The following is a 6,675-nucleotide window of genomic DNA, read 5'->3' as shown; positions in this document are numbered from 1 at the left end:
GCTTGCACACACTTAATATACCATTTCATTATGAACATAAAATATTTGATAATGTGGAATTTATGTGGTTCATTGTAATATATAATTTCTTGAAAATTCACTCTACATTAAATATCATATAATATATGGTGTAGGTGGATGAATGTATCAATACAAAAATGCTTAAAACCTATTATCATATTTGCTATTCTAAATATAAAACTAACTTAATTGGTCTAGTATATAATTTCATTTGCAATATTTATAATTGAAACAGATTTAAAAGCGTTTTTGTTGTTTTCAGTTATAATTGTACATTTAAATTATTTAAAATAATGGAATAAGAAAGTATACTGCCTAATTTTTTCTGTATTGTATTTTAAGTAACTAATTTTTTCTGTATTGTATTTTAAGTAACTAAATTTTTTTAGTACCAAATCAAATTCGAACTGGATCTTGGTAACTATGGTTAGTTTTACACTGAATTAAGCCAGTGTAACGAAAACATAGCAACGAAGACCAAATATTCATACCAATCCCAAACCTAATTCTGGGTTGTGTTAGCAATAGGGATTTGAACACATGGAGGATACCACTTCTTTACGTGGGAGTCGGAAATTAATTCATTGTTTGTAAATCCGCTGGGGTTTCACTCAAATCTCCTCTCGAGCATCTGCCTGACACCAAGAGATTTGTGTGTTTCCATGGGTGGAAAGGACTCGACTGAGACAAAGGCATTGATAGAAAATTAAAATTAAATCGAAACAACCGATTAGATGTTAGTACAAATTGTAAAATAGACAGAGCTCCAACATGAATTCACATTATAAACGAAGTTAGCTTCTTCTCACAGTTCCTGATAGAGGGCTAAGGATGAATGCAACCACCGAAGGCTGGAGAAGGGCCACCTGGTAGTGCCCAACACTAGTCAGCAACACCAGAGTACTAGTGGCGAATGGGAAAATGAGCGAAGTGAGCAAGAAAATTTGACATAGGGTTTGATCATGTACGAAATCTGTCGTTGATCCGGGGAGATGTCCATCACACCGTATGCGTACACCGAAGATTTGTGCACCAAAACTTATACATATGCGCGTCAAGTAGTGGGTATGCGCGTCAAGTAGTGGGCAAGCGCAACATTGGGAAGAGGAAAACCCATTGGTGTCATAACCCAATTCGAATTAAATTCCGCACCAAGCTTAGATCTAAGCTAAAGCATTAGGTGGAGCGCACCCCACCAAATATTAATCCTCCATGATCAACATTTATCTATATTCAATTACATCAATAATGCAAGGGTAAAATCATAAAAACATCATGGGAAAACGACCTTCACATTTCCTCTGGAAAGAATAATGGGAGATACACTAATACCATAATCAAGATAGGGTAAATACCTAAACCTCGGCTAAGCCTGCATGAGCTCCACTACACTTACCGCACTGTACATCACTATAATCTCCGGCCACTACCCAGCAATGCATAACCATCTCCAAGGATAAGATTTAATAGCCATAGTAGTGAGTAACAACCTCACAGCTATCAGTTCTATTAATCATAGGAGTGAGGCGTGCGTGGACCTCCACCACTTGTCGAGCAATTAAGGCACCTCAGAATTAATTGATTATTATTTATATTCAATTAAATAAGCGAATTATTTTTTTATTAATTACTAATTAATAAATTAAATATCAATAATTAATAATATAAATTAATTATATAAATTAATTTATATAATTAATTATATAGATTAAATTAAATTAATTAATTATATAAATTAAATAATTAATAATGATATCATTAATTATTAAATTAATAATTAATAATTATTTATTAATATCTTAATAAATAATTATTAATTATATTATTAATTAATAATATTATATTACTCCCGTTACTCCCGGGATGCTGGTGACATAAACGAATTAAATGTTATTCATGACAGATCATAAGACGAGGTACTACCAACTGCACGGCAGCGTGGCTTCCCAAGATCTCACCTCGCGTAAGAGGGATAGTCTTAATAAGGATGGATATGGTAGGATTTCAGCATTAATGGTGTGCACTCTTCGAAGCAAAACTGTGGTAGTTATAATCATGGCGATCCTGTTTATTCCCTTCACACTTCACGTTCAGTCTTCTTGCTCCGGGCCTTGGTTTGACGCGGTTTTTGGTGGCAAGCAGGACTCTGCTAACATAGGCAAGCTCCAAGTCGGTTCTTTGTTATTCTGGAGGTGGAATTACTATGCTAAGGGTCCCCACGACAGGATTAGTGCTGCATTAAGGGGTAAGCTTTCTAAAGCTCTAGAATTTATATTTGGGCGATTGTCTTCTTCTTCTCAAGCATACTCTGTGCGCTTGTATCGATCTCTGTTTCAATCCTTTTGTCCTCCTGTCGTTGTTTCTGGTTACTCTGTACCTTCCCCTTAGCTCCTCATTACTCTGTGCCTTCCCCTTAGCTCCTCATTACTCTGTGCCTTTCCCTTAGCTCCTCATTATGGTTCGCCAGAGTGGGAGGAATAGTTTCGGGGGGCGACGTGATAGCGGCAAACGTTCGATGGCTCGGTGGACCCTGAACAGTGTTGGAAATAATACTGAGAGGGGGGCTGAATCAGTATTATCTAGCAATTTACCAAATCTTCCTTATTTGATCTTTTGAATTATTCTTGCATATCAGTACCATAAAACAATGAGCATGAATAAAGAAAATAGACAGTCACACCAAAGAACACAAGATGTAAGGTGGAAACCCAATGTGGGAGAAAACCACCTGCTGCAATATGTCTCTATCTTCTTTCAAGAAATTCTTTTTACAATGATTTTGTACTGGTGCAGTCCTTTACCAGCACGCAGGCTGCAACCTGCAGAGAGCTACAACTCTCTCTCGTTTTCCAGTCTCTCCTGGAAGGGAGCTACAACCCCCTACTTCTTTTCATGAAGAATCAAATGATCAACAAGTATACAACAGATACAGTCTACTACAGATATCAGATCAATAATTACAGAAACAACCCAGAACACTTTATGAACAGAAATATACAGTCAACAGATCATCTTAAGACATGGACGCATATTTTCTTTCTGTGGCCGGCGACTGGACGCAGTCTACCTTCTGCTGTTCTGCGTGCAGACGCACTGTTCCTCTATGCTTTGCTGCGACCGACGCACCCATAATAACTATCGCGCCGCGTCTTTCGCTTCAGAGACACACCCAATAACACAGTCGCACCGCGTCCTTTGCCTCAGAGACGCACCTGAGCCTTTACTGTACTGCGTCCCGGCGCACTTGCCCTTCACTGAACTTGCGTCCCTTCAGATATAAGAAATATGAGGACTTCAGAACCAACCCAAACTCTCAGATCCACAGATCTGATCATGCGCCATAAAGATCATAGTCCATTAGAAGATTCGCCCTTATAAATCTGGACTAGATCTCACCAAGAGATATTCAACCAAGATGATGCTTAATCCAAATGAATTCCTCTGCTTTATATAGGCAAGCTTCTCCTCAAAACATGGAACAATATCACGAGCCGACACCATAGAAACACAAAACCGTCGGCTAGATACCACACAAGAAACCCCCACGTGCTTTTCTCTGCCTTGAAATGTGTGCACTGGGCGGACGCACCTCCTGAACGGCTGGCCTGCGTCCCTGGACCCGGGGTCTGCATGGTATGCCTGCGGGGACGCACTTGTTGAACATATTTCCTGCGTCCTTCTTGATTTATCACCTGAATGGGTTTGCCATCAAGGACAACACCTGAATCATAATGCCAACAATCTCCCCCTTTGGACTTGATGGCAACCATATAAACTTCAGCTTCATTCTCCCCCTTTGACATCAAGGGCAAAGGGTATGCTCCCCCTATGCTCATGCTTCTCCAGATCTGTAACCAGAAATCCATCATGAAGGAGATAGAGACATATTGCAGCTATTTCCAAGATCTCCTTCTCCATAATGCCAACAATGCATTATGTGCTCCCCCTGAGCCTATACCACCAATAGGAAGATGATCAACAATAGGATGATGCATCAACAACCCCCAGCTTTTGCCTGAGGTATTCAAAAGTGTCCCTGGGCAACGGTTTGGTGAAAATATCAGCAACTTGTTCCTTCGAAGGAACATACTCCAACTTGACCTTCGGTTCAAGTACTTGTTCCCGGAGAAAATGGTACTTGATTGGTATGTGCTTGGTTTTTGAATGCATAACCGGATTCTTTGAGATGCTGATTGCACTTGTGTTGTCACATAAGATAGGGATTGGAGGTGTACAAGTGATTTGATAATCCTGCAAAGTCTGCATCATCCAAAGGAGTTGGGTGCAACAAGATGCAGCAGCAACATATTCTGCTTCAGCTGTAGACAAGGCAATTGAACTCTGTTTCTTGCTGAACCAAGATACCAGTCTGGGACCCATAAAGAACGCACCACCACTTGTGCTTTTCCTGTCATCCACGCTTCCGGCCCAATCTGCATCTGTATAAGCATGAAGAGTGAGATCTGTATCTCTAGGATACCATAAGCCATAATTTTGAGTCCCTTGAAGATATTTGAAAATTCTCTTCACTGCTTGAAGATGAGTCTCCTTTGGATTTGCCTGAAATCTTCCAACTATTCCAACTGCATGCATGATGTCTGGTCGGGTACCTGTTAAATATAGTAAACTTCCAATCATAGATCTGTAGGTTGGTTGATGTACTGCTGCAGACTCATCATTTGCACTGAGACTACATCCTGTGACCATGGGCGTACATACTGGTTTTGCATCTTCCATGCCATATTTCTTCAAAATCTGCTTGAGATACTTGGTTTGAGATAAAAGGATTCCTCCTTCCTTTTGTTGGATTTGCAAACCAAGAAAGTATGTCAGTTCTCCTAGCAAGGACATTTCAAATTCTTTCTGCATGACTGAGGCAAAGCTTTGACTCATAGCTTCTTCATTGCTGCCAAAAATAATGTCATCTACATACACAACAAGTATTAGCAATTTGTCATTTTCAATTTTTATATATAGATTTCTATCTGCTGAACCTTTTGAAAAACCTTGTTGATGAAGATATTTGTCCAACCGGTAGTACCAAGCCCTTGGGGCTTGTTTGAGACCATAGAGAGCCTTTTTCAATCGGCATACAAGATTTGGATCATTTCCAAGAATGAACCCATCTGGCTATTCAATGTACACTTCTTCTTCCAAGTCTCCATTCAGAAAGGCTGATTTTACGTCCATTTGAAATACTTTGAAATTCTGAGAACTTGAGAGAGCAAGGAACATTCGGATGGCCTCAAGTCTTGCAACAGGAGCAAAAGTTTCTTCAAAGTCTATTCCTTCTTGCTGTGCATACCCTTTACAAACAAGTCTGGCTTTGTTTCTAATTACTTCTCCATTTTCATTCAATTTATTTTTGAAGACCCATTTTGTTCCGATAACATTCTTATCCTTTGGTCTAGGAACCAGCTCCCAAGTGTTGTTCTTTTCGATTTGCTCAAGTTCTTCATCCATTGCTTTCACCCAACATTCATCTTTGCATGCCTCTTTCACATTTTGTGGTTCAGTAGAGGAGAGTAATGCCAAATAACTTGAAGCTTCTGCAACTGTTCTTCTAGTTTGTATACCTGCTTCTTTCTGTCCCATGATCTGAGATTCTGGATGGTTCTTTTGAACATATCTGGATGGAGTCTTTTCTTCTATTCTTGTTCGTTCTTCTGCTTCTTCGTGAGGTTCTTCTTGAGATTGTTCTTGCGGTTCTTCTTCTTCATCATTCTGTCTTTGAGGGTAGCTTTCATCTTCTTTGATGTCTTCACGATGTATTTGCCTAGGAATGTATCCCTTCTCATCAACCACTACATCAATGCTGTCAACAATTCTGCCAAGTCTTTTATTGTAGCATTTGTATGCTTTGCTATGTGGAGAGTAGCCAAGAAGAATACCTTCATCTGCTCTAGGATCAAGTTTTCCAAGCTGCTCCTCAGTATTCTTGATATAGCATTTGCTCCCAAAGATTTTGAAGTGCTTTACCGAAGGAGTTTTACCACTCCAGAGCTCATGAGGAGTTTGAGTGCTGTTCACTCGGACATTTGTTTTGTTGAGAATAATAACCGCAGCATGTGCAGCTTCACCCCAGAAGGTTGCGGGAGTTCCTGATTCATCGAGCATAGCACGAGCCATTTGTTGGATTGTTCTGTTCATTCTTTCAACTACTCCATTTTGCTGAGGAGTTCTAGCTGTAGAGAATTCTCTCCTTATCCCATGTTCATCACAGAAATCGAAAAATTCATTTGAAGTAAATTCCCCACCTCTGTCAGATCTGAGGCACTTAATTTTGTGACCTGATTCATTTTCAACCAAAGCTTTGAAGGATTTGAATTTTTCGAATGCTTCATCTTTGTGCTTCATAAGTCCTAACCAAACAAACCTGGAGAAATCGTCAATAAATAATATCAAGTATTCCTCTCCTCTAGGTGTTCTTTTTCTGAATGGTCCACATACATCTGTATGTACTAGCTCAAGAGGCATGCTGGCTGATCCTTCTTTCTCTGGAAAGTTAGTTCTGGTTTGTTTTCCAAACTGACATGATCTGCATATGGTGTTGTCAGGAATTTTGATATCTGGAAGATCGCGAACTGCCTGATATTTGCAAGCTTTCCTTATTTGTGAGAAGCTTAGATGTCCCAACCTTCGATGCCATAACCA

This window comes from Pinus tabuliformis, chromosome 8, assembly GCF_031772625.1.
Source record: "Pinus tabuliformis cultivar Carrire ecotype Pingquan chromosome 8, CPIR1, whole genome shotgun sequence".
NCBI classification, from domain to species: Eukaryota; Viridiplantae; Streptophyta; class Pinopsida; order Pinales; family Pinaceae; genus Pinus; species Pinus tabuliformis.
This window is presented reverse-complemented; position numbering follows the sequence as displayed.